We start from the raw sequence: 12,530 nt of genomic DNA, 5'->3' as shown, positions 1-12,530 counted from the left end.
ATAATAAAAGAGTTTTGGCTTGACAGTCATCTTAAGTGAATAAAAAACACAATTAAATGAAATGGCACTTATAAGCTTTTAGCAAAGCAAATTTTTGAATTATCTTGCAGAGATTAAATTGCTGTACTCTCTCGCTTTCAGTTCTTCTAAGAGCTTTGTTTTGTCTCTGGTTTCACGGCATTAACCACTGCGATTTTTAAAAATTGAAGTATGATATTCATACAGAAAAGAACACAAATTGTTAAGTGCACTGATAATGAATTTTTACAAAGTGAGTACTCTCCCCTGTAGCCAGCAGCCAGATGGAGAAAGAGCATCACCCAAACACCAGGAGCCCCTTAGACCCTTTCACAGTCCCTAACCACCCCACTCCCAGCAGAGGAAATGAATAGCATGATTTCTAACATAGGTTGGTTTTGTCTATTTATATAAATAAAATATTCAGTACATACTGTTGTGTGTCTCTTAATATTATATTTGGATGATTAAACCATGTTGTTACGAGTTGTAATTTGTCCATTTTCATTGCTGTGTCATGTATTGTATAGCTATACCAACATTTGTCTAACCCTTCTATTGTACATGGGCTTTTGGGTCATTTCCAGTTAAGTCTCTTACAGATATTATGACCAGGAACTTTCTTGTACACGTCAGTGGGTGAGCATCTGTAACATTTCTGTAGGATAGATTTCTCAATGTGAGATCTTGGGTCAGGGGATATGGGTATGTTAGGCTTTAATAGATACTGCCAATTTTCCAAAGTGTCTTTATTGATTTATACTCTCACCAGCACTGTATGAGTGTTCCAGTCACTCCGAATCCTTACCAGCACTGTGGGTTTTGTCTCTGTCACTTTAGCTAATATGGTAGGTGTTTATTGATAATGCATTGTCATTTTAACTTACTTTTCTTTGATGACTAAACTAGAGCATCTTTTTCTATGTTTATTGGCCATTTGGATTTCCTTTTTGGAAAAATTTCTTCTCAAGTATTTGCCCATTTCTTTATTGGATTGTCTGCCTTTACCTTAAGGATTTGTAGGAGATTTTGCTGGATAGATGTATTGCAATTATTTTCTCCACTCTGTGACCTACCTTTCAATTCTGTTGATGTCATTTGATAAAGACATTCTTCATTTCCTTCATGGTTAACATTTTCTTGTGTTCAGTTCTTTAAAAGTCTGTATTTTTGCAAAGTTTGAAGATATTCTCTGTTTTCTTCTAAAAGTATTTTACTTTGCATATTGAGTTTTATCATTCATGTGGAATTGATTTTTGCATAGTGAAGGTAGAGATTAAGATTCATTTCTTATATGGGTACCCAGTCTCTTCATTTCTTAGAGTGGCCATAACAAGGTACCAGAAACTGGGTGGCTTAAAACAATAGAAACTGGTTTTCTCACCGTTCTGAAGGCTAGAAGTACAAAACCCAGGTGTCGGCCGGGCCATGCTCCCTCTGAAGGCTCTAGAGAAGAATGCTTCCTTACGTAACTCTTCAGCTTCTGGTGGTAGCTGGTAATCCTTGGTGTTCCTGGGCTTTGGGCTGCATTGCTCTGATCTCTGCCTCCGTTGTCACATGGCCTTCTGCCCCTCATGTCTGTCTATGTCTCAATTTGCTGCTGCTTCTAAGGATACCAGTCATATTGGACGTAGGGCCCACCCTAATCCACTCTAACCTCGTTTTAACTAATTACATCAGTAATGACCCTATTTCCAAATAAAATCATATTCTGAGGTACTTAGGGGTTAAAACATATATATATTTTGGGGGGACACAACTCAACCCACAACATAGTGAGTATTTACTGAACTTCAATGCCATCTATTACAAATTAGGTGACTATCTCTCTAGGTCAAATGTTGGACCTTCTCTTTTGTTCTGTTGCTCTGTTTACTATCCTTGCACAAATACAGTGTCTTAAGCATTATCATTTTATAATGAATCTTGACATTTGATAGAGTAAGTCTTCCATCTTTGTTCTTTTTCTTCAAGATTACATTGGCTTTTGGCACTTTGCATTTCCATATAAATTTTAGAATCTGCTTTTCAATTTCCAACAGGAAAAAATAACCATTTTTTCGTTGAAATTCATTGAAGATGCAATTTTGGGGTAGAACTGACATCTTAAAAATATCAAGACTTCCAATCCATGTACATGATATAACCCTCTATTTATTTAGGTCTTCTTTAATTTCTTTCAATTTTTCTCAATAATGTTTTGTAGATCTCAGTGTAAAGGTCTTATACAACTTTTGTTGGACTTATTCCTAGATACTTGATATTTCCTTTATGAAGATTTGTGTTGATGAAATAAAAAAGCAGAGGAAGAGAAGAAAATCTTGTACTGGGTTTACTACTTCACTTTATTAAGGAATTTCCCCAAGTTTACCAGGACTAAGATTAAATTGAGCTTTCACTAACTCTAAATAAGAGCTGGGTAAATTAATTAATTATCACTTCAAAAATGTTTTGTGAGAGGTGAAATGGTTTAAAATGTGGGTTCCTCAGAGGTGAATAAAATAGGTCCTTGGTAGAAAAAAGGTAGAAGTGTTAGGTCTCCCACATTGCCACATGGAGAGCTGCACACAGGCTGGAGGAGATGTTAAGAGCAAGATGCAGATATTGGGTGGTGGAGGGGACTTAATCTGGGATTTTCAGTATTCTTAGAATGTTAGGGTTCCCCAGAAATGGGCCAGGAAGATGGCAAAGGTGGTAGTGTTTTGAGTCCTTTTCCCTTTGAACCAGAGCTGTTATGTTCCACTGATATGCAATATTTTGGAATTTAGCATACACTTTTGAAATGCATGCAGACGTGTGTGTGTGTGTGTGTGTGTGTGTGTGTGTGTGTGTGTGTGGTATATGTGAATGTGATTGCAAAATTACTTAAATACTACCAGACTTTACATTCAGCCTCAGGATTCTGGGATTCTAACATTGTAGCCAACTTCCACCCCAGGGGCTCTGCACGCATCATTATTAACCTTGATCTTGGCAGCATTGTGATACTGTGCGCATTTCATGAACTTTCCCAGCAGCCACTACACAATGTCTATTTGGAGGGTCTTGAGAGTGTAATCAGGTTGGGAGAGAGCTCCGGCATTTGTCCAGCAGCTGCACCTGCGTGGTAGCAAAGTAGCATTTTAGACTCTGGATCACAGATCCCTAGAAATAGCTTCATTACAAGGGCAAGTCAGAAATAATTCAAGTATACTACAAAAACAGAGTTGCTGTTTTATTTTACCTGCTACATAACTGATGTGATCACTTGACAGAACTCATTGCCAGAAAGAAAAGACACGATTATAAACATATATTTCATTCTCGATTATAGAAGCACAATCTTTTCTTTTTCTTCCTGGCAATCAACTCCTTATTCCAGTGGCATTTACTTCATTTATTTCTTCCCCAAGTAAACTGGGCATCCTCAGCCTAAAAGTTTAAGCATTATGTTGTGTGGTGGTGGTGGTGGTGGTGGTGGTTTTTGAGAAAGAGGAGGAAGAAAATTATATCACTCCTCCTCTTTGGGGTTGATGGAGATTAAGAGGAGCAAGGAGAGCCTTAAAATTTCTCCCAACCCCTCCAGTCACCCTTGTGACTCAGCCCAGCCATCGGTGCCAATGAGCCCACAGTGTACCTATCTCTAGTCTGCCTTCAGAGCTGGCCTCTAGAGCGGGTGAGGATAAGCTCATTTGGTGATTTGGCGGTGTCTTGCTCCTTGGTGAGCCTCTTGTTCTCTCTTGTCCTGGAAATAGCTGACGAGAAAGGAGCAGCTAGCCTTTTGCAGTTCGACCTTCCTACTCCCTTATCCCATGGTCAGTAACCCCTTCTGCTGGCTGAGTGCTTTCCATGCTCATCTTTCTGTTCATCTCTCTTTCTCCTCTTTTCTTCTGCTCTTTACTCCACCTCCAGCAAATAATAAAGGAAACAACCACCACAAACTTATTTGAGTCTCCCCACCTTGTTGGAGAGCAGCCAGAAGGATTAGAGTCCCTGAGGACAAGGGAAGCAGATGGGTCAGTGATGCCTCCTCAGAGCCTCATAAGGTTACAGTCAGTCATAAAGTAGGCTTGGTTTCCTAGGGAACCCTGTGTTTTCTTGCGACTGGCGATTGGCCTTTGTGCACTTGCTTGTTTAATGTATTTTCCCACCACTTGGAACACTTTAATTTTTCAGACAATTGACTTTGGTCTTGCAGAGAATATTGTGGCATAAATGGAATCAGGACTATATTTTAATAAAATCTATTGTTATTTTTAACACAAGCTGCCTGTCTTGTATCTCACATTGCACAGAACATCCATAGTCACAGAAGAGCTCTTGAGGGGAGGGGAAGTCATTCTCTCTGCCCCTCACCCCCCCCCCCCCATCCTCTGCTTTTGAAAATAAGACTCGCACAGCTGTTCCCTAGCAAATGGGCCTCCAAGTGTGTGCAGGCTTTATCTTCAGCCTGCACAGGCTGGGGGGCAGGGGTGGGAGGGGGAGGGCGGGATTTGGAATCCCCATTGCAAAACTTATATAATTTAGTTGAATGCAACAAAATGACTAGAAGTGCTTCCTCTGTGCAAGGTGCCAATGGTTCGAAGACTAATGTAGAGTACATTCCTGCCCTCAGGGAGCTGGCCCTTTCCCTGGCAGCAGATGGTACTATAAGTCCTATAGTAGATTAATTCCTGTGGAGAAAATTGGGCAGGAACTTTAGGGAAGGATTTATATTAGAGTTGGGTGTGGGGAACAGGTTGGCTCTCCAATCTTGCAGGTGGAGGTAAGTGCTTTGGTGAGGCTGGGCATGAGGGAGGAAGAAGAAATGGAAGATAAGGCTGAGGTGGGTTTGGAACGATGAGGGGTGGCTCTGAGGGCAAAGCTGAAGAGTTTGAGTTTGTGCAAGTCGTTGGTTTTTCTAGTAGTGTCACCAAGCCCGGAGGTCTTGAGAAGGTGGCTCAGAGGCACTGTAGGAGCAGAGATCCAACAGCTCCTTCTTCATTTTGTGTACTGGGGTATTGTCTTTCTTTTAAAGAGAATTCCACCTAAATAAAAAACAAACCAAAACCTACTGGTATATGCCAAAGAGAACCATTCGTTTATCCAATTAGTTAGTCAACAAATATTATTGGTTATCTCCTACATACCTAGCCCTGTACTAGGTTCTGCTGAAAAAGAGTATTAAAGGTTTTGAACTAGTCAGTCACATGCTGTTAGCAAGAGCCACTGAGTTATAATGCTGCCTCTGCTGCCCACTAATCATAAGACCTTAGGCAAGTTTTCTGGCCTTGGTGGGACCAGTTTCTCACCTGGAAATATTCAGGGCTGGGCTGGTAAGTCATTCTCAGCTGAGACATTCTAGAACTCACATGACCATTGCTATAATCCAGAGCATTCATTTGTGTCAATCGAGTGAGTAAAGGAGAGAACTGAGTCAGGCCAGTTAGAGGGTGATGGCAGGAAATTCTGTGAAACATCTTAAGGCTCTGTGAGGCCTTTAACTTCTTCATTCAACAAACATGTAATACTCAGTGCCAGCCACTGTGCTAAGCATTGGTAATAGAGCAGTGACCAAATCAAAGTGCTCGTCCTCAGGATACTTTCTATCTAGGGGCAGCAGAGGAACTGGGAGTGTGGGCAATAGATCTAGGGATGGTTTGAAACTCATGACAAGAGATGATGGTTGGAGCTGTGACAGTGTATGAGGTACCAAGGAAGATAAAGCAAAAAGGTTTGGAGAGAAAAAGAGTCCTGAGGTAATAGAACTTAAGGAATATTCTGTAGAAAACCAACTAACATCCACTGCATGATAGATGATAGCACATTCTTCATCAAGCCAACACAAGCCCATCCCCCAAAATATCTTGTTGTGGCTAAGAAGCCATGACACACAAAAGAGATAATGTCCATTTAGACATCAGTTTTCCTTGATGACATCACTCCTACATATGAAGCAAAATTACACCAAAGCCATATACGGTTTTATATAATAGTAGGTCTATTTAGTTTCCCTTAGATAGGTCTTTAATAAGTACCAGTGATGTGTAAAAATGGTATGAGTGGTTACCTAAACTGCTAGCCTCTCAAATCTTTTCTTAGATCAGCTGGCTCTCTCTCTCTCTCTCTCTCTCTCTCTCTCTCTTTTTCTTTTCCCCAAGTTTTTGGAGTGGATCCAGAACAGATTCTGAGAGCCTCAAGCTTTTTGTTATTTACCCTCCAGTAATTACATGTCACAGGTTGTCTTCCCTATTAGAGTGTGAGGCTGAGCAATTAGTCTCCCATTGTCTTTGCAGGAAATGACATCCATGTGACTTCTGTTGATCACTCTGGTTAAAATAATGTGGAAAGTGTTCAGCACTTTCTCCGGTTGATAATTTAGACTGGCCAATTTGGAAAAGTTTTGGAAATGGGCAAAGTAAACAATGGTTGTCAGAACCGGAAATACTAACTGGGTCAGTTCCCCCAACAAAACAAGGCTCTAAACTCGCTCTGGTCCCTCAATGCACTGTCTTGCCTGAACTCTTCAGCATGTGGTTGCGCTCGGTGCCTGGGCATTCTGTTCTCTTAATAATGCTTTATTTTGGGGTGTTTTCTAGCTGTAGATGATTGAAAACTCAACTCCAGGAGGCCTGAACAATGAGAAATTTATTGGCAGTTCGGTGATTCCACAGACTTCAGGGTTGACCTAATGCAATCAGCCCTGCTCTGCTTCCCTGTGGTTTTTCTGTCTCTGCCCTCCCTCTTTTAGGTGGGAGTAAGGTAGCTGTGGAAGTTCTAGGTGTCACATCCCACACAGCAGTCAGAAGGAGGTAATTTCTCCCACAAGAAAGAGGAGATGCTCCCAAAAAACCTTCTTCACATCTCATTGTTTTGAATTGGGTCACATGCCAGTTCTTAAACCCATCACTGGAAAGGGGTTTCCCTTAGATCAGTGAATCTCAAACTTTAGTGTGCACACAGATGAAATGGGGATCTTGTAAAATAGGTTATGATTCAGTAGGTCTGTGGTGGGGCCCCAGAACTGACGTTTCTCAGATGGTCCCAGGTGATGCTGATGTTTCTTGTTGGCACACTCTACAGCCTTCGACTACTCAGGTCCCCACCCTCCAGCTGGGGCTGCTGTCACCTGTCCATGAGACACTGAGACTGAAGGAATATGGAGCATGTTAGAAAAAGGAAGAGGGAATGGCCCCATGCACATGGGAATTGTACTCAAGAAAACTTGTTCTCAGTGTGTGTTGAGAATGTTCCCTTTAAACCAGGAGCCACACAGTAGTCTACGATATGTATTAAAAGCAAACAGTACATACAGTGCAATGTGTTGTTGTGTGGGAGCACCTTTAAACATCTTTTTATTTATGAGAATGGATACATCATAATTCCTGAAACAGAAGGTAAAACAGTCATGCTACCCTCTCCATGATCATTCATCTATTTTTATTTAGTACCACATATCTAGTGAGTCTCAAAAGGAACAAATTCAACCGAAATGCATTTAAGTGTCTTTAAGAATAAAAGAATGTGCCAAGTCCAGCCTTTGTTCTCTGAATGGAGATCTCATTAATCTTGGTTACTGGGATGGGAGACTACATCCCACTTATCATAAGAGTCACTTGACATGATGTAGGGCTTGAAAATGCTGCCAGTGGTGAATTTCTGCCAAAGCAAATGGTCACAATGCCCTTATGAATGGTTTCAGTGGAGACTATCATTATTCTCTCTTCATTTGAAAAGGATGAACTAGTCTGTTATATTTTTGTTTTTCTTGGCAAAGACACACAGGAGTCCTAAGCTGCAGCTATTTAGGAAAAAAGCTGATAGACTGAAGGACTGATATCTATCATGAGGTTGATCCATTATAGACTCAGTGGAGTTCACAGTGAACTCTTCAGCCAGGTGTTTAGTAGACATTCCTGAGATGGGCCCTTTGGTGGGGTTGCCATCTCCAACCTCATATGCAGAGACAGCATCACTCAGGAGAGGAGATGGAATTCCACTGCTCCATCTACTGGAACCGCCTACCCTGGAACCAGGGGCTCACATATATGAGAGCAATGGGAAGCCATGGCAACTCTTAACTGGCCCTGCCTACCTGACTCATAAAGGCACCTGTACTTAGGAAATCACCAGCTATTCTTTGTCTCTGCAAAGGCCTGAAAGGTTGAGAGATCCTCAGACTAACCCAGGAAAGCTCCTAGACTTGGAGCTCACAAAGGCAGGAATTGTGTGTCAGGCAGGCAGCCCCTGTATCGGAAGAATGATTGAAGATCTGGTCTTTCCCCAGATCAGTCAATCAGCAGCATTGACTAAGTATTTACTCTCTAAAAAGGAAAAGTAAAGGACGAGAGCATTTTGTTGCCTAATTCTAGTACGTTATACTCTAAACATGGACATATTTAGTTAGGACCTCCTATACTTCCCAAGAGAGATGAGATAATATTAATATTAGCTGAGTCTGTAACATAAGCAAGTTGGCACTGTTATTCACAGATTAATTCAAGCAGTGCTGCCTAATGCCTTCCTACTGTGCCTGCTGTGAGGCCACGCATTATTAGCCATGAGAGGAATTAAAAAATGGAAAAGCATAGGGCCTTCCCTTACACCTTAAAAGACTTACAACTTGAGAAGTAGGAAACATTTAAAGTATATCAATAATACAGAATTTTTAAAAAGAGAAAAACAAAGAGGGTAAAGTAATACCGAATTGGGAAAATCAAGGTAGAAAGAGCTCAAGAAGAAGATGAACATTTGGCTAGGCCTTAAAGTCGGGATGCTTGACCTGAGTCCATGGATGGAACTCAGGGGGTCTGTGAACTTGGATGGGGAAAAATTATCTCTTTATTTTCACTAACTCTTTAACTGAAATCTAACATTTTCTTCTGTTATGAAAGTGGCATTAACTATTTGTTTCCAATAGAAATTATGAGTATTTTCATATTACATTATACTTAAAGATATCCTGAAATATCACCCCAACAGTACTTCAAAATTAGCTGTTGTTAGACTTTTACTGGAATTTATTTAAACATCAAAAGAAGCACATAACAATTTTGACAACTGTATATCAATATACTTCTTTTGCATTTCATGTGCTAATTTCAAACATTTAGAAACATTATTCTGAGAAACATATCTCTAGATTGTTAGGGCACAGAAAGTTAAAAAGAGTCCCTGCCTTAGGGAGTGAATGGCTGGGCCTCCTACCAGCACGCATGGGACAGAAGACATTCAGGGAACTGGCATGCCAAAAGGCTGAGGGGGGACAGGTGACTGAATTCCAAAGCATTTGATGGGGAGAAGTGGAGAGAAAGCCGAGGTGAGCTGTACCACTGGGCTAACATAATTTCACAGATAAATTTGTAGGTGACAGGAAGCAGTGGAAGGTGTTTCCACTGAGGCCTTAAGTGGTGTTTAGGAAGGATGCTTTGCAGAACCAGGAGTGTGGGATTGGAAGGGAAGAAATAGGAGGCCAGTGATCAGTTTCTGCCAGGACTTATGCCAACCAGAGAGAGCAGAGGGTAACCCCAGAGTGAGAATACGGAGGCCTTGAGTGCAGCACGCCTGGGGCCTGGAAGGGCAGGCTTAGGCCAGGGTTTACCGTGAAGGTGAGGAAGGCCACGGTAGTTTTCAGGCCTGCGTGACTAGGAGAATGAAAATCAGTCTTCACGTTCACCCAGCATTTACTGTGGACCAGGTGCTGTTTTAAGCCTTCCTATGTCATTTAATGTCATTAAATTTATATAATTTAATCCTCATAACAACCTTGGGAGGTTAGTATAATTATTCCTATCTACACTAATAAAAGAGTAAGATGCAAATTGACCGTACCTTCGCAACACCCACCAGCCAATCAGGAGTATGTAAATTAACCCCCAAAAAAAAGATGGCGGATTAATTTGCATACACAGGCGCTGAGCAGCCGGGTGGGGCGGGACACTGCGTTGTCGCCATGGCGACAACGCAGGCGTTCTGTACCGCCCCAGCTGCTCCGGGCCTCTGGGCAGTGTGGGAAGGTGGAAAGGTGGCTCCAGCCAGAGCTAATGCAGTGCCGGCAGCCAGGGTAAGGAAGGCCCATTCTTGCACGAATCTTCATGCATCGGGCCTCTAGTTTTTCATAATAAAATGAAGTCTAGAAAAGAAAGATCAGGTTTCACAGCCAGTAAAGGAGACAGGATTGTGTTACTGAAAGAAATAGGAATGAGGAATTAGCTTGGGGGGAAAATATAATGAGTTCAACTTTGGATATTTCTGCATTCAATTCTTTTAAAATGCTAAAAATTCAAATAAAGTATTTATAAGCATAGTTTCTGACTTACTCCGTCATCCAGGTTTTTATTTATTTGTTACTAGAGGCTCGATGCACGAAAATTGTGTAAGGGTAGGCCTTCGCAGCCCCAGCTGCCTCACGGCCCTGTCCCCCGCCCACTGGTCATTCCGGAAGGTCGTTCTGGAAGGTCGTCCGATACCCAGTCTAATTAGCATATTAGCTCTTTATTATATAGGATTAGTGAGTGCTGAATTAATTTGTAAGTTAGTTTTATCTTCCTGTGAAAACAAAGAGGAATCTGACAGTAAGAGTTTGGTACATTGATGGGAGCCCAAAACAGGAAGACGTGTGGTATCCAGGAGAAAAACACAATATATACATATATTAAATTATGTCTTTAATGATGCATCTATCCTGTTGTGGTATTGTTTTTCAGGACCACCCCAGCAGCGGTACTAGAAGACATGTGGTGTATATAAGTTTGTGATAGTTGGGGGAAATCTGGTAAGTGTCACTGCATTGTTTTCTAACACCCTCTTTTGTAAAACGGTGCTCACAAAGGGCAGCCGTTGTCTCGTTCTGTGCATTTTAAATCTGCACTAAACGCAGACAAAGTGCAGTTTTATAATTAACTGTGACATTCAGTTGGTGTTTTCTGACAGTATGACTTTTTTTCTTGTTATTGTTGATGTTATTAAACAACATGGGTTTTTCTAAGATGTAATGAGGAGTCTAGGTTTAGGGAAACTTCCGGATGCAGGCTAAGGAATAGCCTTGACAGTCTAGCTTATGTTCTAAGCCACCTGTAGAATACAAGAGTAATAAACTTGCAGACCAAAAGAGTGACATAAACTAAAAAGTCTAAAGCAGAGAGAGCCTTATGGCCTCTAGGTTGAAATGAGAGAGAACAGGCAATTGGCTGCTTGGGGAATCCAGCATGCCTGGGAGCCAGCCTACAAAACAAGCATAGCAGTGGCCTGAGAGACCAAGACATTTAAGTTCAGCAACCACCCAGAAGACCTTGCTAGCAATAATAAAAAGTTGTACACTTACTGGTAGTTATATAACCTCTTCGGGCCTTAGTTTCCTCATCTGTAAAATGAGTCTTATCATGTTACCTACCTCATAAAGTGGTTGTGAGAATAAAAGGAGCTAGATAGGGCTGTAACAGAGTAGGTGCTCAATAAGGCAGTTATTCTTGATAACAGAACAGGCTTGTTTGGAAACCGGACATCTGTCACTGAGGTCAAGCCACCAAAAGGTGTTCATATCCCCCAGCGGAAGGGCTGCTGGGGATGGGTTGGTCACGCCCCATTTGCTGTCACAGGGCACATCACATTTGGTCCCCACAGTCCCTCCTCCATAACAAGCTGTGGGAACCCCTGAGACGTTTGTCTTTAACCCTGTCCATCCATTCTTAGACAAAGTTGTCTAATTTAACTTCCCTTCCTCCCACCTTTAGAGCCAAGTGTGGTCACATTGTTTGAGCTTGGTTCAGTTTTGGAGTTAATGTTATTTTAAACCAAAATGCCAAGAAGTAAAAGAAGGGTTTAGAGTAGATGGTCTCCTTGGTTTGGACCTCAGTTACCACATTCAGGCTTTCATTTCCAAACCTGTCTTGATTTTTTTTTTTCTATGCTTATTATGTAGCTTTCATAGAGATCCAATTATTGGGCCAATTTTATTGAGCTTTGACTAAAAGACTATGGCTCTAGGGTGGGGCCTTTACCTGTGATTGGGGAAAATCAACCGTATCATTGCAGATGGGTAATGTTTAAGATCGGGTGTCCCGTTTCACGGAATCAGAGGGATGGACCCGGCTTCAGGGTTTGTCTGGCCCAATCTCCCACCAGCTAAACAAGTCTCTTCCACAGTATCCCGGTAGAGGGAATTTCACATTCTCTCAGAGATGAGCCTGCTGTTGCCCCAAGCCATTTGCTCCAATTTAAAAAACAATTGAGGCAATTGTTCTTGATTTTTATTGTGGTGGTATTTATGCAACTATATGAGTTTGTGAAAACTTACAGAACTATACGATTAAAAGGCTGAATTTTGCTGTATGTTAATTAAACCTTAACTTTTAAAATGGGGGGGGGGGGAAACAAACCACACAAGCAGTTAGACAAATACCTGGGCATTTGGCTCAAATTGTTAAAATAGAAAGAGGGAAGGTGGCTGGGAGGGGAAGAGGTCCGGTCCTCCTATGGAACTACAGTGTGCACTCCACAGGACAGAGACTGGGTCTTCGTCCTTCCTGTCGCCTCAGTTCCTGGGCACCTGGAAG

The 12,530-nt window shown here is 41.6% G+C and overlaps 1 protein-coding gene across 4 annotated transcripts in view; it reads left to right on the top strand.

Moving 5' to 3' along the window:
- FYN (FYN proto-oncogene, Src family tyrosine kinase) overlaps positions 1 to 12,530 on the top strand; it is a 206,135-nt gene that overhangs the window by 83,122 nt on the left and 110,483 nt on the right. For 3 of the 4 annotated variants that reach the window (XM_028140293.2, XM_008159451.3, XM_028140267.2), the window contains exon 3: positions 10,683 to 10,750. The exons of the other annotated variant lie outside the window; for it this stretch is intronic. The gene's annotated coding sequence lies outside the window, so the exon portion shown is untranslated. The remainder of the gene's footprint in view (positions 1 to 10,682; positions 10,751 to 12,530) is intronic. 4 annotated transcript variants of the gene reach the window in all.

Source organism: Eptesicus fuscus, chromosome 10 (assembly GCF_027574615.1).
Source record: "Eptesicus fuscus isolate TK198812 chromosome 10, DD_ASM_mEF_20220401, whole genome shotgun sequence".
Classification (NCBI taxonomy): Eukaryota; Metazoa; Chordata; class Mammalia; order Chiroptera; family Vespertilionidae; genus Eptesicus; species Eptesicus fuscus.
Note: the sequence above shows the minus strand (reverse complement) of the source record. Positions and strands in the feature narration are given on the sequence as shown.